Genomic DNA, 26,830 nt, shown 5'->3' with positions numbered 1-26,830 from the left:
TCTCCAGATACCATCAGCGTTAAAGCGACTTTTTGTGTATGAGCTAGGGGTACGTTTTGGCACGGTTAGCAGGAGCTAGCGTCCCAAGCAGAGGGTTGCGTCAGGAATGGCATGCGGCGTAAAGCTTTGCCAGAATTGAATATGCAATCAACCTTAAATCTGAATGTCATACTGGATCGCTCAAAGCCTGGGTTAACGACAACTGACATCAGCGATGTTAACTCAAAGGACGCTGGTGGAGATAGGATTACTGCAGGTCGAAGACGGAGACGAAGAAGAGGAGGAGGAAAGGTGCATCAGTAGAGGGAATGGAAGTGGTTGGGATTTAGAGCAGGGACATTGAATGTGGGGGCGTAGTGAGGGAGGACATGAGAGTGGCTGGTGTTGGGGAGGACAATGCAAAGGACAGGGTGAAGTGGAGAAGGTTGATTTGCTGTGGCGAAAGTGCAGTAGTAGTACAGTTAGAGTAACAGTGACAAACAGTCACCCAAGACTGATAATGAATGAATATTAACGAACACACACTGTATAGAAATACACCACTGAGCAGTGGAGAGATGGCCTGGCGCTGTGTGAGTCCCTGGGGGGGGTTGAACGCTGGCCTCTGTTCCTTCTTCTAACTCAGCACTTTCCAGCTGACCAAGCAGTGTTGAAATATTTAAGGCTATGGGCCGAACCCTTCACACGGAGAGCTACAGCGCCAGGACCAAGGTCAGGAGATTTACAGCGCTCTTACTCCACTCCCTCTGTTTCTATCAATCGTTCTCTCTCTCTCTCTCTCTCATACACACACACACACACACACTTTTTGTCTGCTGCAAGGTGAGCACATGACAAATAAATGAACTCATTTGTTGTTTCTAAATGCGAGTGGACTCCAGGGTGAGACCGCAGGATAAGGTGCTCTGAGCTTGCGTGTGCTGCCTCGTCCACTGCTCTGATTCATGTGGATGAAAAGGTCATAGGCAGTTTTTTTTTTCTTTGTGTCATATTAGTGTGAATAGTTCAGTGTTCACTACAGTTATTCGTTCTTTATGTGTTTCAGTGAGTTTCCTAGTAATTGGTTGTTATTATTTTGTACGAATGGTCGATGTCCCTGTCGGCAGATACGTCCGGCAATCGAAATAATGATTCAAAGGAATTGAGGCGAATTCAGAGCAGTATGTGGACTACATGGCGCCATATCTGTTCTGTGGTATTGTTGCTAATGATACATCCAGCAGCATACATGCAGTGAATGCAAGTAAAGGCAGGCTGCAGGAGTAAGTGAGGTCAAGCTGCATCCCTGTTCTGCAGAGAGCTTTTATCTCTTATTCTAAATAGACTTGTATTGAGTGTGTAACCAGATTGGATCCTGCTCTTGCTTCCTAACACCTTACTTTCATTATAATTAGACCATCCCAGTGCCGATGCTGGGCCAGGTGGGCTGGATCCTTTGACCTTACCCTCTGCTGTGGTTTTATCCCCCTTTATTGAAGAAAGCATCAAGAAAACTGTTCAGTATCTGTGTTCTCGGTAGTGGAAGCATTTGATAAGCATCTTGTTTGGTGTTTATGTAGTTGACCATTGCTGCTTGCAGTTTGACAGTGAAAATAGTGTGCGATACACAGCTCAAATATTATCTATGCGAAAAGAAGGTACAAACCTGGACCTCCGTGTTATTGGATGGGACTCCGATGTGATCCGCGAGATACTGTATGTCTCCCAGATTTGTTGCTCTTATGATTGATAGCCCACATTTTATTAGTGTGGCTCAATAAATATGAAGCAGACAATAGGAAGATGTGCTGGATTTGCCATCATATTGGAGAACTCCAAGGGCCTAGCTTTTCCATGACTCCGCGTAGAGTACTGGAAATATAAGTGGTTTTCAGGAAAACCCCAAAACTTCAAATTACATCAATAACAAACTCAAAATTCCAGATACTGACGCAGTTTTGGGATCCACTGCCATAAAACATTCAGTTGAAATGTATATCCCATATATTTCAATTCTTTAAATCCCTCTCCGAGTTTGCATGTCCTCTGATTCCAGCCTACAACCCAAACACACACACACACAGTACCGCATAGGTGAGTTGGATATTCAAGGGCTGGTTGTGTGTCTCCAAACTTGGCAACCTCTTGATGAACTGGCAGCCTTTTCTGGGCTTTAGCCAGTTTGCTGGGATAGTCTCCACCCCTGAATGACCTTGTCAAGGATATGTATTTACAGAAAATGGATTGATGAATATTACATCTGCAAAATGGTTTACAGTGCGTATGTTTGGCTGGTGAAGTCCATGCTGGCTTCTGGCTGTATGTACTTTGGCTTTATCATCTTATTTGTCAGCAAACACTCAAGGAAAGTTTTTTCATTGTTAAGCTCAAAGTTCTATAATCATAACAGTTATAAAAATAAACTTTATTGGGGACGCACAGTTCACATTAATGCCATCGCAGAGGGTACGAAGGAGGATGGGGAAAGGGATAAGTAGAGAGCAAGAAAGAGAATGAAACTCAAACTATTGGCTGCAGTTTGAGTTTCAAAAAATGCTGGTTTCATTATGTTTCAAACAATTCAAGAAAAGAAAAGCAGAGACCTGAGAGATGCAGCTCAACATTTAATGAAAACCCAAAATAAAGTGAGAATGCAATCACAGGCACACAATGTCCATAGAACACAAACAAACCAGGGAAGCTCCAACAATACGAAAATATAAAAATTGCAAATCCAATTTAAAAAAATAAATAAATAAATTTAAAAAAAGACAGAATTCAGAAACAAAAGTTACAGCAGGCAAGAGTGAAATGGAAACACAGACAGGAACTGCCAGAAACACAGACTTAAACAACACTGAGTGATGAGACAATGACACAGGAGGCATGTAGGGACAAGAACACAATGGGTGGCGGGTAGGAATGATCAGACAGAAATACAGGACAGCACAAAACTACATGTAGACCTTCAAAATAAAGCAGAAATCAGCAGGCAAAATACAGAACCATGACAGTTTTATTTGTTATATCGAAACCACCTTGCACACACACACACATACATGCAAGAGCGGAAGCACCCACAGGACACATGGGGAAAATCAGGCATCAAAACACACCTTTGATGCACGGGAGTTGAGAGTGAGAGACCCGTTGTCCTACATTTATCACAGCGCACACCTGTGTAAGCCATTAAATGTGTGGCGAAATCAGAACTGTGTTGCTTCTGCTGTGAGAACATCCATTGCCTCCACATTAAAGCTGCACTCTGTGATCAGCGTCTCATATCTTTTAAGAAATTTACAATTGCATCCACTCAAGTGGGTGTGAGATTATCCATGTTTTATCACATCCTATTAAAAACGACATTGCCTGGACAACAAGGATAAAAAAAAGCCAAAGTGAGAACGGTGGGCTAATGTTGTACTATATTTGATGGGACAATTGGGTGAAGGAGATCATTAAATATAACTGATCTTAAATATTGCGCAGAGCTTTGCTTCAATCCTGTCTTGCTGAAAATTGTGTGCATGCATGTGTGTTTGTGAGTATGCATGTGTGCTGCTGACCCTGCTGAACGGTTTGTATAGGAAGCAGCACAGAAACTGGTGTCTGAGCTGAGGTTATTAATAATAGAGGTTAAATAGAGCTCATCCAGATCAGGGCTGATGCAAGAGCTTCTTAAGCTAGCACTGATGCTCCTCAGGTTAATAGAAATGTAAAAGACGCAGTGACCCTCTTGCCTCATTTTATGTTCTCTTCTACTCGTGTCAGGGTGCATTTAAATGTTCTTATCTGAGTATCTGTGGGTACGTTCGGACACAGCCTGTGTAGCGCTGCGGTGCGTTCTGAGACTAAAAACCATTATCAACAGATGGAAAGATTTTGTTTTCTTGTTCTCCTCTGTAGCCCTTCACCTCATCCTCGCATCTGTAAGAGAGTGCCTTTGTGTGTTGCTCTCATTGATTCATAACAGTAGCAGGTATGTTTTTTTAATGGATCCTCTGAGGAACATCAGATAAGTCTACTCTTATGTTTAGCTTTTTTTTCTGCTAGAAAGGACAGAGAAGCACGTCTTCAGATGAAACAATCCAGCTAGGATTCATTTGTGAATGCAGATGTGCCTGCTTGTGTATAAGTTATGCATGCATGCCTGCATGGCACGGTGCATGTCTGTTTTTTTTATAGTCCGTTAGATTAATTTCTATTAGAGCTTTTTATGGTTCTCCAAGGCCTCATTCCAGCGTCGGTGACGGTAATGCTACAATAGCGTCCAGATGAAAGGCACCGTTCAGCTGCTGCATGCAGCCCCCTCTGAATTCTATAGGACGGACAGTGTTATACAGAGAGACTGAAAAAAGATAGAGAGCGAGGGAGTGGGAGTGATTGATAACTGCTAAAAAAGAGAGAGGAGAAGAGCTAGAAAGAATGAAATAGACAGAGTGGTTGCTGCTCCTGTGTCTTATCTGTATTCCTTGCCAGTGTCTCCCAGCAGAAACGGTGTGTCCGAGACTATAAACAGACTATTATCCCAGTGTTTATCACAGTGCACATTACCGTTTACCTCTGTCCGACTTACAGTAATGGAGTCGTTTGGCTTGATGGATGCCCCGGGCATGTGTTCCTATCTATTGCTCCCATTATGCCTCTGTCTGCATCCCTTCACTGTCGAAATGTCTGACTGCACATTCAGCATCGCCTGCGAGCATGGTGATTGAGGTTATGACCAATGTAAATGTACCATTTGGCACAGTGCACTGAAAGCACAGAGGGCAAGAGGAAAATCGGGGGGGTGAAAGGAACCGTACTTTTTTGTTACCGTTAGGATTGTACACAATGAGAGGGGTGGAGCCTGGGCTGCTCGTTTCATGTGATGTGAAGGAGGAATAAAGTGTTTCAGGTGCTTTGTGTGCAATGCTTCTTTCCTTCCCTACTCACGATACTGAAATGTATCCTGGCATTTTTAATTTCTGCTAGTGCCATTAGATCGAATTGGATCTTTGACTTCAGTGTTTAGCTGGACCTTACATGACGACATGCTGATTGTGTGTGTGTGGTTCATGTGCCTGATCCCGGACATTGTCTCATTGCAGTAAAAGGTTCCTTCGCGTTCCTTAGCGTTCCTCTGCTGCCAGGGTCACCTTCAACAGAGATGAACACTTCTCAGCCTTGTAAGATGTTACTGCCTGTGTGAACACGTGTGCGCAGGAATTTATTTATCTATCTATACTGGTGATAGCTTGAGTTTTACCTGCCCAGCTGAGCGCAATCTCACCACAGTGGATGTTGTGACTGCAGGACAGGATGGAGGCAGGAGCAGTCAGAAAAGACACGAGGAAGGAGCTGCACCTCCATCTGCTTTCTTTCCCCATTGAAAGGTGGAGATATGGATGGAGGGGCAGCGGTTAGTGCTGATATTATCCTCTACGGCATTGACAAGGATGGAATGAGGGAGGTGAGATAAGAGCAAGAAAATGAAATGGGCCTCCCCGTGTCTGGACCCTTCTCCATTCCTCAGCCCATATGTCCGTCTTGTGTTCGAGGACATTGTGCCTGAGCCGCCTGCAGCGAGCCTGGCCTGTTCTGGTCTTGCTAAACACTCCACCTCAGCCCCATGTCCTCGGGGAGGAGAATAGAAAATCACACCTGAGATAAGTGTTACTGCAGCAGTTGACTTTTCCCGACGGCGCCGACACACGCGTGTGCAGCTGCCCGCACACACAGACGTTCATCAATCACAAGTGTGCAGGGGTCGATGCGCATAATCTAAAATCATTTTATATGTCGGACACGTGTAGAATGGAGTTGCTGCTTGTCGAGCCGACTGATATTTGCTTAGCGTCAGAATCCTGCTTCAGGACGACGTTGCGGTCCATTTTCAGTGCATTGAAATGAAGCCGAGCAGCTCCTCGTGAAACGCTGGTGTCGCCGGTGGAGCGGAACGGCTCATTAATGTATGTATCAACGATCACTCTCGTCATTAACCAAGCTCTCACCCCTAACCTCTCCAGCCCCTCCCTTCTTCTTGCCCCTCCCTTCTCCTCACCCCTCTTTCAACTCCAACTCACCTCATCGCTATTCACCAGCCATCCTCCGAGACTGCGAGCGAACCAGGGTTCATACTGTTTTTAATTCAATTAAAATTGACATCAATCTACATGTGACGAATGAAATTTGCATCCCCCACAATTAATCTCGACTGACCTACCCCCCTCCCTTCACATACACACACACATTCAATCAGTCTCTGATTATTATCATTAGGATTCTTTGGTCGGTGTCAGAGCGTGAGAGGTGGCATTAAAATGAAAGATCATAATGAATCTGTCTGTTTTCTAAAGGTTTCTGAAGTGTGGGCTCAATAATTAAACCATAAATAAATTATAAGCAGTTTTTCGTCTGACTTCCAACACGCAACAAGAGAATACACATGTAAGTGGTTGTATTTTAGAGCCTGGCGAACTTGTCTCCTTGCAGTAAAAGCCCTGTTACAATATACTGTTATTAAGCGATGCACATTTTCAAGCGTGCTTGAGATGACTTATCTTACCCATGAGGATGACGCACATCTCTGCAGTCTGGTCTGTTTATAGCTGCTTAAAGACTGTCAGTTAAATATCTCAGTTTGCTGCACGCTGAATCAGAAGAACCGGCCCCTTTTTTTACTGGTGCTGAATCTAATTTTTGTTTATAATCATTATAATATCCTTCCACAACAATCATGTTTCAGAAATATGCTGCTTTCTGTGCCAGTATCTGTCAGGTCAGCCATGCAATGCTTTCAGCTCATCTGAATTTCGACAATGACTACAATGATACTCTTGAATATCTCCAGCAGCTACCAGATTGTCACACAACTGTCTTTGAGATTCTGCTCACTGCCTGTAAATGTCTTGCAGGAATGGGCACACATTTGTTTTTATTCCACTTTTTGCTTTTATGCCAGAATCAGAAGTCCAATAAATCACCACCAGGTCCCCAAATGACCCCCCCCCCCCCCCCCCCCCAGTTGTGGCTTTAATTAGTGTATCAGACGTGCTTGAATTTCATCAGAGGAAGGCTGTCTCCTTCAGATTCCCAGAATTTATTCAAAGAACAAGACATTATTTTTGTATGGATGTATGTGTGCTTCGGTTTAACTTTGAACTGAAATCAATTATTCATTAGTTTTTCAGCATAATTCCCTCTCCTGTGTGTCCTTTAATATTTATTGTGCCAAAAGGCTTACTTGAAGAGGACTCCAAGATTGCACCTCTGTGTTATATGTAGCAGCTTAAGATACATTTTGACAATCTTAGGTTAATGGTAGTTATAGTTTCTAATGATCCCTTGGATCTCAAAACCTCTAAATAAGTGTTGCTGCTTAAATTGAACGCATCTCTCTGGGAACGTCAAGTGTCAGATATAATTGCGCCTTTATTAAAGAAGCCCTGACATAGATTTTCCTGCCTTGCTCTTCAATGCTCATCAATGTTGTGAAGAGAGAAATAAAGCTTTGTTGGCTTAGGAGACGACACACAAAGTCAAATCTGTTTCTACGGAATAATTTTGAAAACCAGAAACACAAGTGGCATTAAAATCTGATTTCATTTCCTGATTAGGAAAGACGTTTTGCAGGTGAACCTGTTTCTTACATTACAGTAACTCATATGGCCGTTGGTGGGTTTACTTTCATTTCTAAGCTCATCTTCCTCATGTTTATGTGTTCATTAATGAAGTAACAATAATACGTTGGGATCGTGTTCTGGCCTTTCCTTCTCTGATCTCCCTGCATCCCCTGTTCTCCTTGCCAGCAGTCTTGCAGTAATTGGACCCCTCGCATCCTGATGCGTTTCCCCCTGCAGACATTTGTCGCTCCTGTCCTCTCTCTCCTCCGGTGGCCACCTAACTTTAGGTCTGTAGCTGCTGTCTCAACAGAATCTTGCAGTTGTGTCATCATCAGAACAGTGTCATCTGCAATATGGTTCACATGGCATGATAAGAAAAAAAGTGAAGGTCAATTAGAGGTCCCTGAATATCCTGCTCATTATGCAGTGTCCTTAAGAATTCTCTAGAAAGATCTCCATCCAATTAAAAGATAAGAAGGTGGCCATTAACAACCACAGGGAAGGGTGACAGAAAAAGAGAGAGATTGTCATACATTTGATCTCGGAGCACAGCAATGATTGATGCGATTCAGGAAGCCCTGAAGGGTCCAAATTACAGTTACAATGCTCACAACTGCAGTATGTGAACCGATGGGCAAACTTTATGAATATAAATAGTTGTGACGTTGCATGAAGTTGATGCAACCCACAACCTCGCAACTCTACTCTACAGATTACATGATGTAGAAAAGCTCTCCCATCATAATACTGTTCAGGCTTGTGTGGACGTTGGTGCACACGTATGCGTTATCGTACTGCTTTGGCGCTCTATGAATGGCACACTCTGCATCCTCCTACCACATAATTATTTTCATCCCAACAGCGGTGTCTTAAAAAAATGTCAGTTCCGACAAAATGAGGGTTGTTGTTGTTGCTTTTTCTGTTGCTTCCAGTAAGTCCGTGACTAAACGCTTTAACTGTCATTACCATTTTGTCTTGCCACCACTTTCTCCGGTACACAATGGAAATGATGTCTTTACAGCCGCTTCTTTTGCTCTCCCTTTCTCTCGTCCTCCAGCATCTCTGCACGGTTAGAAGCTGTCAGGAAGCCCAGCGTCAGCATTTACCATTTCTGTTTCTGTGCGTGAGTGGTTTAAAATGTGCATTTATATATGGTGTAAATGTAAATTTAAAGTAAGCTAACTGTATTTAATGATAATTAAAGGATACTGCTGTGATTTTGAGACTGTAGTTTAAGTATGCAGTATGAAAAATACTGCAATTTTTCCACTAAAATGTGTGTGGCTACTGGTATAGCTACACAAATAGGTGGTTCACTGAAAAGATGGATTGGATGATGATGTGACCCTTCAGATCAGGGGTGGGCAAACGTTTTGACTCGCGGGCCACTATGGGTTCTAAAATTTGACAGATGGATGGATTATTTGTGTGAGCTCATATAAATGACATGTAAAGGACATTACATGAAAGGATTTGTCCTTTGACAGGTAGCATTACAGGAAAAAGGCTAAATGAATGAGGTTTAATTAGAATAAAATGTAATTTCATTTTATAAATTGGACAAGTTTGGCAGGCTGGATTAAAAAGCCCAATGGGCCGTATATGGCCCCCGGGCCTTACTTTGCCCATGCCTGCTTCAGATGCAAGGAGTTTGATCTGCTGTGGTCGTGTTCAGGTGACAGATGCTGATTAATGTTTTTCTGATGACCACATTCTCCTTGCTGGCATCGAGGCTTTATCCCACCAGACACTGCTGTGCGCTGCCAGAGCAGATTACAGGCCTTCTACATAATGCTTGTTATTCCACAACATTTAAGAAATGTGCCGGAAGTGTCTCTTGACTCTCTGCTCCAGTTTCAATGCGTGCCTCGTCAGGGATAAGCCACCTCAATCTGCGCAGAGTCGATCTATAGGCGGGCTGGATGTCAGAAACAAGAACGATGGCGAGTGTGGTCATCTTCCCAACCAAAACACTGCTGCAGAAATTCAGTCTTACAAAGGCATAAGAAGCAAACCTTCTTACCAAGATGTCTATATACTCACCTTGAGCCAGTCGATAGTATTTGGCAGGACAAATACTTGAGAAACACTTCCAGTGTGTGTGTGTGTGTGTGGCACCATGTGAACAGCGGAATAAAACCCACGTCATAGAGCTGTGCCCAGTGGAATAAAGTCACACGTTGGCTTAATCCCATGAAGTGGAAAACAAAACGGGGAGGAGGTGCATTGCTGGAGGAGGCTGAGTCAGCCTTTATAACTGACTTGCCAGTTTGATGCAGAGGTGTAGGTGTCAGGAATGGCACACCACGTTTTCTCTCCCTGCATATGCTCGTCTGTTTCTCCAGTCCTCCTCTCCTCCGCTCCTCCAAGAGCTCTGTCCTCTTTACATTCTCCACCACAAGCCTTTCTTTCTTTCCCCATAATGCGTCTTCTCCACCCATGTGTGTAGTTATTTTTAATTCATCTTTAATTACTCATTTTTAAAGAGAATGGAGGAAGTACAAGGTGTTCCTCTTAACGTTCCAGAGAATACAGCATACACGTTTCCTCTTGTCTGCATGCCTGTGTGTGTCCGAGCCCCGGTGTGGGTGCAGTTGTTGTTTAGCGGTGCACTGGAGCAGGCTTTATGCTGATTAACTGCATCGCATCTGATGGATTCCCAGCGACCTCTCCACCCTTCAATATAGCTCTGGGAGTCTTTCAGGGGGAAGAGGTTTCCCGTTTTAATTACACAAGAACAGGAAATCTATCAGTGAATGCAGAGAAGGCTCGGCTTTCAATGAGGAATTGCTGAGTTCGGTTGCTGTGGAGCTAACTAACTGCCTCCCCTGTCGGTTCTGAATCCACGAGAAAACATCTCCCGTTCGCTCTGTCACCTCTCAGGAGAAAAGTCGGTTCCTATGTGAATGTCTTCTAACCTGCAGCCATCAGGAGGCTGGTATTACAAGTGTAAATCATTTTAATGATGTGGCCCATTCAATGTTTGTTTCACTTGTAAGTGATGACAGTGTAACAATGAGTCAGCGTGTTCCGTACCAAGTCATTCTAATTCTAAAGTCAAGTGTGTGGGTGTCCGTGAGTCTGTGTGGGTTCCCCGTGTCCACAGCCCAAATAACCGGCCTCAGGAGTAACATACTACAGGAAACTGTTACACAAGTAGGATGCAAAATAATTAAGCTTTACTCAAAAAAAATTACATTTTGAGATACATCTACTAAAAATTAGGATTATCGGAAGGATTGCGGGCGGGGGGGGGTTTCTATTTATTTAGAGTAAAGAAAGATATGCTACCAGTACTAGTCCCAGAGGAGAATGTCTGCCACCCCTATCATCACCATCCCATCACCCTCAACCTGCACAAACAGCCTACTTCATTTTAATACGATGAGTCAGCAATAATCACTCCAGATTCCTGTTTATTCAACACATATGCTGCACCCTCCCTCACACACACACATACACACACACAGCCCTCTACCATGCACTCAAGTGGAGTTGGATAGACATTCACAGATTCATCTCCCACCAAGTGAACCCTGATGGCTGTTCTGAATTTCATGCGCCTTGCTGAGATGAAAATGAGATTGCAGCTCGCTCTCTATCTCATTATAGTATAAAGAGGCTTTGTTGATGTTTTGACCACAATTCCCTAATGAGTTATTGATCTTGGAATTTCACAAAGGCCCTATGCCTTCCAGTGTCTTAAGTCACACTATCTCACTGCCAGAATGAAAGGAGCACCAGTGCTCATAAAACAATCTGCGTCACACATGACGCAGAAAGGAATCAGAATTCTTTAACATTGTGATATTTGTTTAACAGTGAATACAATTGTTTGTCAATTATAGCGCAATACATTTATATCCATTCATTTAGAACAAAAAACTGGACAGCCATTGGATATGGCTCCATAACTGGATTATTTTGAGTACGCATGCACCTCGATGCCAAATGTGTCTTCATGTCTGAATTCAGGAAGACGATGCAGGCTGTTCTTCCCGTTCCACACTCCTGTGACGCATGACATCTGGGGCGCCTCGCTGGGATAGCATGTTACATAATTAGCACCAAATTAACAGTCAATTAGGCAACTGGCGTTAAGAGGGTGGGGACGGACTGCCTTCAGAGACTTCAGATGTCAAGTCAGAGCATCAGACATCAGCTGGTCTAATGAGAACATGCTTTATGGCATTTGCATGTAAACAACGATGTAGGCTACGTGTCTGTTCTACGAGAACGTAGGGAGCGTTTCTGCTTGTCTGCAGTAGCCAGGAATCCCCAGCAGAAGAAGGTGTACGGGTTCAGATAAGATGCATTTTGTATTCTTAAGAAACTGAGCTGGTACAAATATTGGGAGTTAGTACTCCCTACTACTGTTTTTCTTCAGTCTAAGGTGACCAAATTCAGTCTGAGAGTATTCTTGAGCAGAACCATCTGTGATGGGCCGAGAGTCGCCTGTTAACCGCATCAAGGAGAAATAAGACTTCTCGGAAGGCTGCCTCTCTGACGAGGAAAATGCCCATGAATAGCTGCTTTTCCTTTTATGTGACTAACTTCTTCTTTGTAGGTGAATATTTCATTTTTCACTGCAGTGTTTTCTTTATTCTCTGGAATCCCTAAAGCAAAAGGGTCCAATAAGAGAGAAATAAAATCCTTGTTTTCATAGAATATTCCTGTGTTACGCAGTCCTGACCAATCGAATCTATATTCCATTACTCTGGTGTAAATGTAAGGATATTATTATTTATTATTAATTATTATCCAATCTACAAAGGAATTGTATGTTTTTTACTCGTGCTTCTTGCTCACCCTTCCAGCTTTCCTCTGCATCTTCCTTTTTCTGTGATAAACTGAAGCATCTCCCGCAGCATCCCCCAACTTCCTCAGTCTCACCCACTCTCTACGACAATGGTTACACACTCCAGCGCACACGCGTTCACACCTCTGGTGGGGTGGGGGTTCTTTATTTCATTAACAGCCGGTAGCACGCCAAAATTCATTATGCCAACCTTCTGTTCTCGGGCATCCAAGCATGCCAGGTAACGTGCGGAACAAATCCCCCACCCCCCCACCCTCCCACACCCACTTTCCTCCCCCCACTTGTGCTAATAAGTATGTTTAGCATGTGATTCACCTGCATCAAAGGCTCCCTCTGAAGAGGCCTGCTTTGCACTTAGTCATCGCTGACAGCCCCCACTTCTGTGCTTTGAAGCCGTCAGGTGGTTGCATCCGAAATGCAAATAACACACGTCATTACATCCTCTCTCGTGGCAGAGCAGTGCTGATGATGCCTCTTTGAGAAACTTAAGTGCATGAGTAGCTGCTTGGGATTTGTTATTTCATTTCCTTGTTTGAATGTTGGGGAAAGGTTGGGACAAGTTAAACGCATGGTAAGAGGATCATAACTGTGGAAGATATTATGTTAAGATGGCTATTTATTATGTATTTAAAAAGTAAAGGTGAAAAGAGAAAATTAGAGTCTGGGGATTTGGGCTGTGAAGTATGTAATACTTTTGTTAGTTTTACTTATTTGACATATAATACGTTATTACACATGTGCTATTAAGATGTGATCAAAGATGGATGATATTGTGCCGTATGCAGACTCTGCATTAACGAATGCATTATGCAAAAATATACGTTCAACCTGCTACCAGGTGTCCTGCTGTGGTTTTTAGAGAGACAGAGAACTAGAGCCAGAGAGATGTCAATATGCAGATTCAATATGACTCTCAGATATTTTGGGATGTGTAAGGGCAGTATTCCAAAATGAATGGTGTCCAGACAAAGACCCAAAATGTAACATTTATGCCCATTTTCATAATGTTAACATAATGGAAAGAGACTACACATAATTCCACTGCATCATTTTTGTAACTTCAATTATTGTGAAGTACCTTTCTGTAAGTAGTTGTGACATTCAAGCACTGGAAGCACTTGTGGCAGGTCACATGACTGCATCCGAGGTTGTTGGAATATCTCAGCCAGATCTACATTTAGCTGTCCAATATGACGCCCCACCTCATCCACCCTGTCGGACGCATTTCATTAATTTCAAAAACTCCTGTTTTCTGACCTTGAGGCTGTTGAATCAGTCGTGAATCTGACAATCATCATTTACCCTCGCCGAAGGGGAGGCGAGGGTATTGCAATTGGGTCCGTTTGTTTGTTTGTGTGTCCGCGCGCATAACTCAAAAACTAGTAACCAAATCAACTTGAAATTTTTACACAAGCAAGGTTCTGTCCGTGGCTCGGTCCTCTCCGAGAATGGCGTTGATCCGGATCTAGATCCAGATTCTAGAATTATTTTTACATCTGGAATTGTGCCTGTGCTGTAACATGGGAGTGTCACTTTAAGAGGGGGTGACACGAATGGCGTGATGGGAGAAAGAGTCCAGAAGGCGTGTTGTAATACGCAGGAGACAAGAATATTAGTTGAAGTTACTGAACCGAGGACTGTGATTAAAAGTTGCCAAACGAAGATGAACGTGAGTCCAGTCGTACATTTCAGGGGTGCAACATAAAAGTTGTATCTTTTCCCGTTCCGGAGCAGCAAGCTAGAGCAGGTTTGGCCCCTCTGATCCGGAAGCCCTGTTTACTGTCTCACAAGATCCAATAGTCTATTGGAGGTGAGGGTCTGCAATCTCTGATTGCCTTTCTAGTTCATTAGTGGAATACTGGCATTCCTTTGTCAAAATCACCTCCCCTTTTCTGAAAAGGAAATAACAGCATGTTTTGGAGTTTCAAGAATCTGTTGTTTTTTTTATGTTTCTGTTTCTCTCAGGTTGATTATGCATGCAAGATGAAAACTATTCATTATTACTACAGTGACGCTTCATTCTTGTTACACACACATAAAGTGAAGACTTTTTACCCATATTCTATTATTAAATACCATTGTACAGTATACCAAAGCTAATTTTGAAGGTTAATTATTTATACAGTTTGTTTGTTTGTTTGTGTTTATACCTGTATTTTATTATTTTATTTTTAATAGTGGTCAAGTTTACAGTAAATGTAGCCTATTCTGAAAGATCTATTTCAGTAATTTTTAATTTGTGGTAGGAAGAGTTTTGGAAGAGAAATTATTTGTTTGGTTGAGAAATAGAACTTAAAAAATGTAAATACGTTACAGATGTATGCAAGTGTTTTTTCCATTTATCTGCCCACTGTTTTCAATTTCAGTCTTCCTGCTGCTCTAGAAATTGATACCAAACAGCTGTGGTTCATTAGGTGGTTCCAAACTGCAAGAACTCCTTTCATTCATGCGACCTTAGTGAACACACTATCAAACAACCTAACGTGACTGCCACTCATGAACCACATGAGTGTGTTTGTGTGGATGATGTCAGTAATGTGACTATTACTTTATTTTTTGTTATGCAGTGTCCCAGGCATAGGTCCATGTTGCAATTGTTAGAGACGGCACATTTCTGAGGTTTCATAATGAAAGTGTTGGGGCCAAAGGTGACAGTAAAAGTCAAAGCAAAGCGACAGCTACAACTTGGCCTCATATAACCTTCTATTTGTTAGTGTTTCCCGTTTGCATCTCATACTCGGGACTCCATCCTCATATTTTCTCTATTCTCTCTACTTGCCATTCCAACCTGCAATACTTTCCCTGATATTACACTTAACCTTTTGCACAAATAAACTGCCATGCACTTTTGTTTTTCTTTCTGGTCCATGCAGCACGGCTGGCCAGGCTGTGTGTGTGTGGGTGTATGTGTGTGTGTGTCAGCGCGTTTCTGTAGGGCTGTAATTGCTGCTTGATTTGTGGTCGGTCAGGGTCAGGCATCCTGCAGGGAACATGTCTTGCATTGAAAGCAGAGAAAAAGCACCCAGCCTTGAACCCGTTTAACCTAGAGCGCCTCCAGGATGGTCGAAGCACTCAATCAGCACCTCTGCTTTTATTAGCTCATGATTCAATATAAAATACGAGCAATATTGTTGCTGGTGGTCTATACAAGGTGTGGCACCACTGAGGGGTGCATACATAAAAATGTACAAAAGCCTGTATTCCACTATTACGGGTAACCTGAACAAAATCAGTCAAATGGGGGTAAATTATGCCTGATAAGTCAATATTCCTGAATAAAAAGAAAACTGACTACATCACAACTTTCATCAATGGATTTTCATTTATTTTTGTTTCAAAAACTGTTGACACATTTTCAAAATAGCAGCCCCTGATTGGTTCTTACACAGGATGGAGACAGACAGACACACACACACACACACACACACCATTCACAGCCCTGTATAAAGCTGGAATATAAGAGGACAAGGGTTCAGAAATTACTTCATAATACACATCAACTCAGATTCACTTTTACTTTTCATGGTTGGTGTATAAAGATACAAAGAACAATTTAGAACCTTTGATGATGATCCGGATCATCATGTGGATGGTGTAAATCCAATTAGGAGGGGACTGAGCTTCTTGGTGGAGCTCTGCGTGCTCTGAGTGCTTTTCTAGTTCTTGCTTCCATTGAAGTTACATAATTGTGTTTCATAGAGACGAAGTCTGGAACAGAATACTTTTATGCGTGCATAAATTTGTGGTGCAATCCGGTATTTGCCTTGCAGGCTCTTGTTCAGTGTATTAAGATGATCAGTAAGATCGACAAGAGCTGCCAGGTCTCAACAAAAAAAACCACAGAGGCTCACTTATTTTGTGAACAGGTCTGTACTTCTCCTTCGAAAACTGATCTCAGAGTAGGAAACAGCTTCAGCACAGAGCCAGTTGAGCCAGCACGCTTCAGAACGGTAAAGTGCATCCCCGTATTCAGCCTCAACATCAGAGAGGAAGGCTTGAAGGTCTCTGCGGTTGAGCAATGAATTCATGATGATGACAAGTAAATAATACTGTTGTTGGGGTTTCAGGCGAGCTGCCCTTTGTTTAGCTTTCTCTGTTCGCTCAGCGCCACTGTTGGAGAGGTAGGCCTGATATTTTGTTGCATACTGCCGATGTACATTAAGAACAGTAGCATTGCAAATCAAACATACACACTGACCCTTGACTTCTATAAAGAAACATTCTTTTTTTTTTTTTTTTTGCACTCACTTTCCGTCTCGCGTTGCGAGGAGTTCAAATACCTCGGGGTCTTGTTCACGAGTGAGGGAAGGATGGAGCGGGAGATCGACAGGCGGATTGGTGCAGCGTCTGCAGTAATGCGGACTCGGCACAGATCCGTCATGGTGCAGAGAGAGCTGAGCCGAAAGGCAAAGCTCTCCATTTACCGGTTGATCTCTGTTCCTACCCTCACCTGTGGTCACGAGCTTTGGGTAGTTACCGAAAGAACAAGATCGTGGTTACAAGCGGCCGAAATGAGCTTCCTCCTTAGGGTGGCTGGGCTCTCCCTTAGAGATACGGTGAGAAGCTTGGTCATCCGGGAGGAGCTCGGAGTTGAGCCACTGCTCCTCCGCGTTGAGAGGAGCCAGATGAGGTGGCTCGGGCATCTATGCAGGATGCCTCCTGAACGCCTCCCTGGTGAGGTGTTCAGGGCACATCCCACCGGGAGGAGACCGCGGGGAAGACCCAGGACACGCTGGAGAGACTGTCTCTCGGCTGGCCTGGGAACGCCTCGGGATCCCCCCCGGAAGAGCTGGAATAAGTGGCCGGGGAGAGGGAAGTCTGGGCTTCCCTGCTTAGGCTGCTGCCCCCGCGACCCGGCCCCGGATAAGCGGTTGAAGATGGATGGATGGATGGGTTTCATTAACAGATATTGGATTCAAGAATGTGCATAACAGCATGACACACTATACTTTCTTTACACACTTGCCGCTACAGGGTGTCTGTGAAAGCAGCGGCGCCATCTAACACGAGTCTTAAGAGTAACATCAACCAGTACAGGAATGCACTGCGGTGACAGAGGCTGTCCCGTTTTCTCCGGGGCCAGCACAGTCTAATGGATTCTCATCAATTCCTCCTGTCTGGGGAAGTGCGTGTCATGACTCCTGTAACTGCATCTGACAGGAGTGATGAAAGACTTCTTCAAGTTGTAAGATTGTGCTGGAGTTTGAAACCTTTAGATATAAAGCTGTGCAGAGGGACATGGACACACAGCTGATGTGGGTGGGGGGGGTGAGGGTTGAACAGAGGGAGGAGATGAGTGAAAAGGCAAGACAAAGAGCAGCGATGGTTGAGACGTGACAGATGGGTGAGAGTGGAGAGGGAAGGTGGGGTGAGAGAAGCTAACGATCTCCATCTGTCACAGATAGCTGGGTGAGAAGAGCCTCGTTAGGCTTTTGGAATAAAAGGGAAGCAAACAAACCGGATTTGCTGATCTCACCGTGGCACTATATGCGACTGGCTTTGTTTGTGTCGGCATGTGAAACGCTGCTCGGGGATGCTTTGGATCTTAGTTTGTGTCATGCTAATGATCTCTGCTCTTCACACAGAGGGCTTATGCAACAATGTGTTTCGTGTTTGTGTGAGGGTCTGCTTTATCTCTGTGCAGCTTCTATGTCCATGTGTGTGTCTGCGTCTCTATTTGAGGGTTCAGTCCATGCATCATTATAGAACAGATAAAACCAATCTATACTTACAAGTACTGTACACAAGCAAGTAATAGTAGTAGTAAAGAGGATTGGGAAAACAGCTGTAGCAATTTGACAACAGTAATTTGGAAGCACTACAAAATGTTTAACATTTGGTGTAAATCTCGAGTGAAATCTGAATAGTATTCTGTTGCATTAATGGTGACATGATGTAAACTGCCGTTCTGCCATGCAGAAATAATCCAAGGCTATAAGACAAACCCTTTATTTACAAGACTGTACTGTAAACATCGTGTTGAGTAGTACGGCATCACAGGAATGTGAAAGAACGGTGGGTGAACAGCATTTTCATAGTAAGGCAAAAATGCTGCAACATGCGTCGCCTTTTAACACAGCTGTCAAGTTCTGCATTGTCATGGCAACCGCCACTGAGTAACATGAGTCACTTTATTTAATATGGGGTCTATCCACATCTCCTCAACAACAGAATGAGAAAATTTATTCAAATGTCACGCAATTTTATGATTGTGTGAGCCAATGAATCGATTTGACCGAGTTTATCACAATAACAGACATAACTTAATCACCATTATTCACATGTTGTATATATAAGATCATTGATAAAGGCTGGGCTGTTCATAGAATGCAGAGGGCATATTCATGGAAGGTTGGCTGGAAGGGCAAAGTGGAAGGAGAAGGTGCAGAAACAATCGGAATGACAGCAGCCTTGAGATGATTGTCATATAAAGTTTGACTTTTTTGTATTATAAATTCTTCTTTGGCTGACCTTATGAAATAGTTTGAGGGTTTTTTTTCCTGAGATGTAAGCCATTGAAAATGATGGAAATATTTCAAGATACAGTATGTGTAATAAACATATGAAAGATTTATTGTTTGAATGAAATCTTATTTTTTTTAAATGCACTTGCCTTGTCTGTACTGAATAGACATTTATGACGACTCGTATAAAGGAACAGTGGATTATGTGAACTGCTGGTTTGTGGGGGGGGGGGCATCAATGGGATCTGAAGGAGCAGATGGCAGAGAAGTGAAACTGCAAGCCGCCTATCTATTCCCTGTTACTCCACATAAATCCCTTCCTGGAGGAGTCTCTACACGTGAAGCTTGCTGACATTGAGTTTGCACACCTGGACAGACCCAAGACTGATCCACTCATTCACACCCCTCCAGTGGGAGTGTACAGTAGTAATGTGCCAAGACTGTGTAAATCCTGTCCCTCAGGTACGAAACACCTGCTCTGTCTCTCCCCTTCAGTTCACCGTGTCAGCCTCGTTCCCCTGCTCCGATGCCCTGACTGAGTAACAGGATGGACAGCCATGCCAGCAGCATAGCTCTGAATAGCCCACTGTGATCTGCACTGATTGGCGAGCTGATCCTCTTTCACGGCACATTGCTGAATGGCTTGCTGGTCGGAGTCGGCCTTGTCTGAAAATGGTTTTTGCCTCTCTGTCAGGTGTCGAGTCTCCTTCCGACTATCAGAATAAGCTCTGCGCGCATTTATTTAGCGTCTAATCACCACTCCGCCATGAGTTGTCTGAGGCCGACTGGCAGGTCTGTGTGTTATGAGTGTTGGATATACTGCTTTTGTAAGGATCAGCCACCTAGATGTGATCTGGGACCACATTCAAATGTTTTCATGTATGCTTTGTGTGTGGTGCATGTATTTGCATTCCATTGGGTTACCAATGGGTGTACAGTAATTTGCACACTGGTAGATGCTAACCACCGGCGTGCATTATTGAAAGTCTACATGCTGTCTGAGCCGAGCTCTAATGGAGGAAAGGTGTAGTGTACACTCGACCCACTGGGGAGCAAAAGTTCCATGCAGTGCACACATGCATGCTGCCAGGGAGAGTGCTGAGACATTAGCCATGTTGAAAAACAATTGGAGCGGTTTACTTAAAGATAAAATTAGTGAATCACAACCAGTTATGGGACAATGACAGAAAGCTATAAAGATGGAGGACAAAGGGGACACTTTTGATAGAATTAAAGAACATATTGGTGTGCTTCTGACCGATGAAAGTGAGCCCTTGACCAGAGAGATGACTCAAAGCAGGCTACGCTACACCCACATAGGCTGTTGTGTCGATACTTCATCATTGCCATGGTTGAAGCTGCGGATTGTCTTTCTATCAAGTGCTCTTTATTTCCCTCACTCCTTCCAAATATCTCTCTATCACTCCTAGCCTGTGCTTCCTCTTCATTTTTGTTTCTTTACATTTCATATCCCTCCAAGGTCTCAGACACAGGGGTGTTGAGCGCTCGCTCAGAAAACAAACACGGACCTTCTCTCCCATTTATTCATTCTCATTTGAACTTTGAGTCGCAGCAAAGGTGCACCCATTCTCATAGGCTCCACATTTATGTGTCCCCACTGGGACATAATCCTGCTCTATGACCACTGTAGTCTTTGCTTCCAAAACATCTGCATAACCACGCATGTCCAATGTCCCAATCACGCGCATTCAGTAAAATTATGCACACATGGCATGGTCCCACACACAGACACGGTTCTCTCTTCACATTACAGTAGACATGTGCTTTGTGAATTCTGCAGCAAGTCATGCTATAACGCTACAGAATTCAGCCAGCGATGAGCTGTACTCCTAAAGCTTAGTATTTTCCTGCAGAGTGCGTGGTACACGGGTTCGTGATGATGATAAAAAAATATATATGTGTTAAGTTCAATAAAGTTTTGAAGATTCCCATATCCATCCCTATATCCCCATCTAATTCAACCCACTCATCACATTTCAAGATGCTTTTGTGTAATCCTGCAGAAGACCAACAGACAAACCAAAAGTGCTGCATGGATGACACAAGCTCAAACACAGAGGCAACATGTGCAGATCCATACTCCCCTTCCCTCTGACGCTCAGAGTATAGTGCTTGGCATTTAAAATAGTCAATGCAACCCTGCATACCTGACTAAACACCTTCAAAGATTTAGTGACACTCACAGCCACAATACTAGATGGAGCACAAACAACAACCTTATTACACCCTCCTATAAGACAACATGGGTAAATCCTCCTTTTACAATACTTACTGCCACCCAAGGGTGGAACGGTTTGACTCCCGCCCTCAAAACATGCACCTCTTTGGCCTCCTTCAAAACAGCTCTGAAAATTCACCTTTCAGAAATGGAGATAGTCATCACGACTCTCTCCGGATTAATTACTTCCTTTTTTTGTCCACCTACGTTGTACATATTATGAGCAATTTATTTTAATTTTTATTGGTATTGTTAAATATCGATGATTTATGCACTAAGGACTTTCAACTGAAATGCTCCTCTTAGACAGGGTGTTTGACTGTACTTGTACTCTAACATTCTATCTAATAAATATATTCATCATCAGTGCCTGCTATATAAAATACCAGCTGGGATGGACTTAACATTCAAGGCTGAAGGATGTGCATTAATCATTGGATCATACGCACAGCTGCTGGGTTCACTGTTGACATGAAGTTTAACAGTTGTGAGTGGGAGAAATTGCCTAACAGGCGCCTCACCAACCCGTGATAATAATACATATGAAGCGTGACTCCAGTATTCAAATGAAAGGAGAAACCGTTTTCTTGACATAACACAGAGTTCCCCGCTGTGAAACATTTTGCACATTTACTTTTACTTGACGCCAATGGTAACAGCTGTGCTTGTAGATATCGTCACATTCAGCACTCCTAAAAACACCAGGAAATAGAGTTTAAGCTGATTACGAAGCAAAGAGTGAGAATGAGGACATGGTCTTAGTATTAAAGAAAAAATGTATTCCTGCAGAACGGTCAAGTGGATCGGCGTGGCTTTATTAACCATGTGTTTTCCAACACGGACATGCGCGCAGCCTGAAAGACTTGCACCGCTGCAGGATGAGTTGCACGTAAAGCTGTGAATCTGTCGGCAAGGAATTTGTTGACCGTTTTTAATTTCACTGTTCATCTCTGGTGTGAGCCATCTGTTTCCCCCGCATTCTGCTCACGATTCCGCAAACAATAGACCCACAACAATGTCACTCATTCATGTCAAAGACTCTTCATATTCCATAACTGCTTAATTGAACATCTTCGTATGAGCGCAATCCAAGTATTTCTATGATCCTGGGTAAAAGTTAATCCTTTTTGAGAGTCTGAAAAAAATAATAATTAAGAGAGCCTTAATGAGGTTTCGCTTTAAGTCAAGGATATACATTATCATATTGTCTGGATGCACAAACCTCCAGAGGCTTAATTTTGCAGTCAGACAAGCCTGAATTAAGAAGATGACTTTGCTAATTGATGTTGACTCGGATAAAAGGCCTGGTGAAGTGTGGAAGCAGGGGAACCCAGAGAATTGTTCTCCTGTAGGAGGAGAAGCCTGTAAAATTACTGGACGCACACACACACACACACCTGCAGAGAGGGCAGAACCTGCAATCAATAAACCATTTTTATGTTGCTTTCCTTCACTGTGTCTCTGTTCATATCTGCTCTATGTTGCTCTTCTTTCTTAAATCCACCTTTTAATTTTGTACTTATTTGGTAAATAATTGTTAAAAGCCTTTCCCTTTAGTTAGTCAACATGTTCTGTGAGGAACAGACATGCAGGCATCGGTTTTAAATGTCTTTTTCTCCCGTAGATACCACAGGAGCTGTGCTCAAAACCATCTGATTGCTGCCACGTTTCTTCATAAGACACGATCTGAAACGCTTGACTCTGATCCAGAACCCTGTCTAGCCGTATTTATCTCATAGGCTCATAGCAGTCCTCCTCATGTTTGGTTCATTGTGTGTCACCATTGCCAGAGGCAAATCTCTTGGATCGAGAGCACAAAAGCGGTGGACAGCGGGCTCAGGATGAATAGAACTGGTTTTATTAGCTTTCTCTGGATGACACCATTCAGCTCCCTGTGATTCTGCTCTCATGTGTGGAAAGTTTAGGTCTGGAACTGATTCCAGTATTCGGTTGACTTCATGGGGAATCATGCAGGATGGTTATTGCACCATCAGAAATATAGTGAGAGTGGCTCAAAGGTGAAGAATGTACAGGCGAAGGTCACCATCCATCAGGGCCTTGCTTTCCACCTCTTCCATATACAAGTTGGCTGCTATCGGAGATACAGGTGAAGCCATGGCAACTATGTTTCTGCCTGTAGTAGTTTTCTCTGTTACTGGAAGGAGGTGGTGGTCAGGCAGCGATCCAGCAGCATGCAGGAAATAAAACTGGACCCGGAAGAAACCATGGTCTCATATGACATCACATCACTCTTCCCCTGCAGTCCAACCACAGAAGCAGTTAAAGCAGTGGAAAGAAAACTTCTGCAAGACCAAACTCTACCGAACAGAACATCTCAACCCCAGACCACATTTGCATGCTGCTGGATCTCTGTTAATCTGGAGAAACCATCCCTGAACAGAGGAGGAGGATTAAGACACTGCCTTAATCAGCAACATACAATGCAGTATTGACCTCTGTCTCAGAACTGAAGACGCCTCTCGGATGAGAGGTGAAATGTCTTCAATCACACTTGAACAAGTGCAGTTGATTCTTCTTTTTTGCTTTCCGTGATTTACCATGACCTGGATGACTGAGAGCCTACGCAGACATGTCACCATTAATATATGGTGATCTTCTGCAGTTTAAAAGGGGAGTCTCCCGACTGTAGAAGAGAGCAGCAGGACTTGTAAGCATAGTGGAGTTTAGCATCCATCCTTTGTTATTTCTGCTTCTTCAGCTCGACTGCCTTTGTTGGTAAAATACTTAAAACATTTGGGAGCCAGTTTCCATCACTGTGACAGCATGCTGTAAATTCTATGTCCATTCTGTGTTTCCCTGTGCAACTACCTACATGCTCACACATGCACTTTACATGTTACTGATCGTGCACATGCTTTGGTCTTATTTTTACCTTTGTTGCCAATTTTCTAACAGCATATTTCTCTCTTGCAAATCCCAGTTCAGGCAAACACAAAAAGCCCAGTGATCCAAGTACCACAGCTCCATCCTTAATTCATTAATTTACTGTTTCCCCACAGTCAGTCACCCAGAATAATCCATCTGGAAAGTCCAGTGAGCTTTTCTGCCACCAAGCAGAAATGGGATTGTGGATGACTGATCACAAAGCTTATATCCACGGAGTCCCATTCTGTTACAGAAATACACCAACATGCATACATACACACATGCATGCAAAAATTGATTTGGGGTGAAATACTCAATAGCACTTAAAGCCTATATGTGTCATCTCAGGCTTTGAAAATGCTCAACACATGCTTACAATTGCTTTGGGCAAAAACGCCCGACATTGTTCACAAAATCCTCCATGTTCTCATTTCATCCGTTACAAGCGTCTTAAAGTTGGGAGCACAATATGCAACTTAGGTTTAAGGGATGTTCACCAACTAGCGTGTTGAAGATTTTGCAGAGGTTTTTTTTTTTTTGGTCGCCTTCCAAAATGTATTCAGCCTGGTTTGCTTGACGCCAGTGTTTTAAAGCTGAATTATTGATCCCAGAAGAAAATATTTGCACAAGGATGTCATTTTCTGCCCTGCCCCTCAGACAGCTTCAGTCCAACACTACTCCTGGCAATAATGATCCGTTAAACACAGACTCCCACAGAAGAATGATTGCAACCATGTCACAAAGCAGGCGACGTGTCACACCAATGCGCTAACATTGAGGAGGCACACACATCAGCCATTTTCCCCATTTAATTGACTTCTGCAGCATTAATGGGAGTTTATAACTCGTCCTCAGACTTTGGGGTTAGGGGTCAATGTGCTGGAGAGAGTCACCAATTAATTGGAGATTTACTTATTCTCTCCCCATCACCTCCTGTCCACGTGTCAAAGTGTCCTTTATTGAACGTCTAATGGCATTGGATTGGGAGGACAATGTCTTTCCAAGTACAGACCTGCAAGTAAAACTGAACACTATGACAAACACCACTTGATATTGTCACAACACAGACCTGAGGAAAGTGTAATCAGATTAGCCTTGAGTTGAATTTAATGAGGATTTTTCTTGAAGTAGCAAAGACACAGCTGTGAAACAATATTCTGACCTTGAATATAGAGTGTCACATAATCATATTATGTTTTAAAAAACATATTTCTTTTTTTCATAAGGCTCTCACAAACTTTAATTAAGTTAACATCTTGCTAGATAGTCTTGCATGTTTAATTACCCATTTATGTCTATGGCAGCTTAATTCTAGACTTTGCCTGGTAATGGCAATCAGAGACTCTTCCCTTTGTTAGGAGGTGCTCCCAATCCTCCATATTTTAAATGGTGCCCCTCCCCTCTCCCCTCCACCCCCACTCCCCAGAATGGTAATTAAGATAATGAGATTTTCAGGAGCTAGCATAGCATGTGAAAGTGAGTGGGAGCATCCTTCTTGACTAGTTCACTTTAGCATTTATAAATGTTCCTCATTTATTCTCTTCATTTCACCAGGTCCACTTTTCCTTTCCTGGAGCCTCCCTCCTTTCTGTGATCTCCTCACCACATCTGCCTCCCCTCTCATCTCCCGCACACAGCGTGTCCTCATTTGTTTGCCCATGTATAATTGTATATAGGATCACCCATTGTGTAATTACATATAGCAGTTTGATGTGTAATTAAAATGGTATCAGTATCCAGTGTAATTTGTGCTGTGTGATTACCTACTAACGGTGCGAACAGTTGTGCCTAAAAGCCCATGACCGCCCCTCTCGTCGGTGACATCGTGCATCTCTATGTAGCAGCGGCCGTGCTAATTCTGAACAAAATCTTTGTTCGTATCAGCAACTCTTCTTCATCACCTCACTCAAACACTTCTTCATCATGGCTTTGAGTAACGGTTTAATATTTCCTCTGGTTGCCGTCTTAAACCAAACTCCTTTTCAATGCCATGCATTGAACTCTGCGTCATGCTAACGTGTTAGTTCACTCACAAAATTGTATGACTTGTTCCTTCCAAATAAAGACACAAATAAGAGCAAGATCTTTCAGGCTGCTCTTAAAAAGGGCCATGAAGAGGCTTTATTTCCTTACAAATCTCCACTGAACAATGTTTTATTCAATGATGTTATTCAAATTTAATCTCAGATACTTCAGAATTAAAGATGGTGCCTTGGATTTTATATCCAATATGTGGGCTTGTTACTGTATGTCTGTGTCATGTGCTACAACACATATGGCCAAAGGTCATTCCCTTCTCTGAAATACCATAAAATGGTAATGTATAAAATTATTATCATAAATGCACAGAGGTCAGTGTGCTCAGGGACATACAAGCAGCTCTATGGCTCCATGCCAAATGGTTTTTATTCCTGTAAACTCCATTTTATGCCTCATGCAGCATCTTATAATTGGCCTTTAAAAAAGAATGTGTCTTGACTCGCTGTTAGAGTATTACTGAAGATTTATCCTGTGAATTTTATTCTCCTCATTTTGCTCCTATTTCCAAGTAGCAATGGGTTTTAAAACACATGACTGACTTACTGGCACAACATGTCACTGTAATGGCTTCGTGCTGTTTGTGGTTGGCCAAGAGTGAATGCACTGACAGGAAGAGACATCTTTAACACTGTGGGGACATTCAACCACACTGCCAGCATTCACTCATACGTAAGGAAAGATATGATTATATTAAAATGTGAAGTTTTCTCTGAAGTTTTTTCTGTGACACAGCAAAACTTTGTGTTATTTATATATATATATATATATATATATAATTACGACGTGCAGAAAAGGAATA

At 43.0% G+C, this 26,830-nt stretch overlaps 1 protein-coding gene across 1 annotated transcript in view; it reads left to right on the top strand.

Moving 5' to 3' along the window:
* Window positions 1-26,830, top strand: part of il1rapl1a (interleukin 1 receptor accessory protein-like 1a) — a 152,426-nt gene that overhangs the window by 40,423 nt on the left and 85,173 nt on the right. The window lies entirely within an intron of this gene.

This window comes from Brachionichthys hirsutus, chromosome 12 (assembly GCF_040956055.1).
Source record: "Brachionichthys hirsutus isolate HB-005 chromosome 12, CSIRO-AGI_Bhir_v1, whole genome shotgun sequence".
Taxonomy (NCBI): Eukaryota; Metazoa; Chordata; class Actinopteri; order Lophiiformes; family Brachionichthyidae; genus Brachionichthys; species Brachionichthys hirsutus.
The sequence above is the reverse complement of the archived record's forward strand: the minus strand, read 5'-3'. Positions and strand labels throughout refer to the sequence as shown.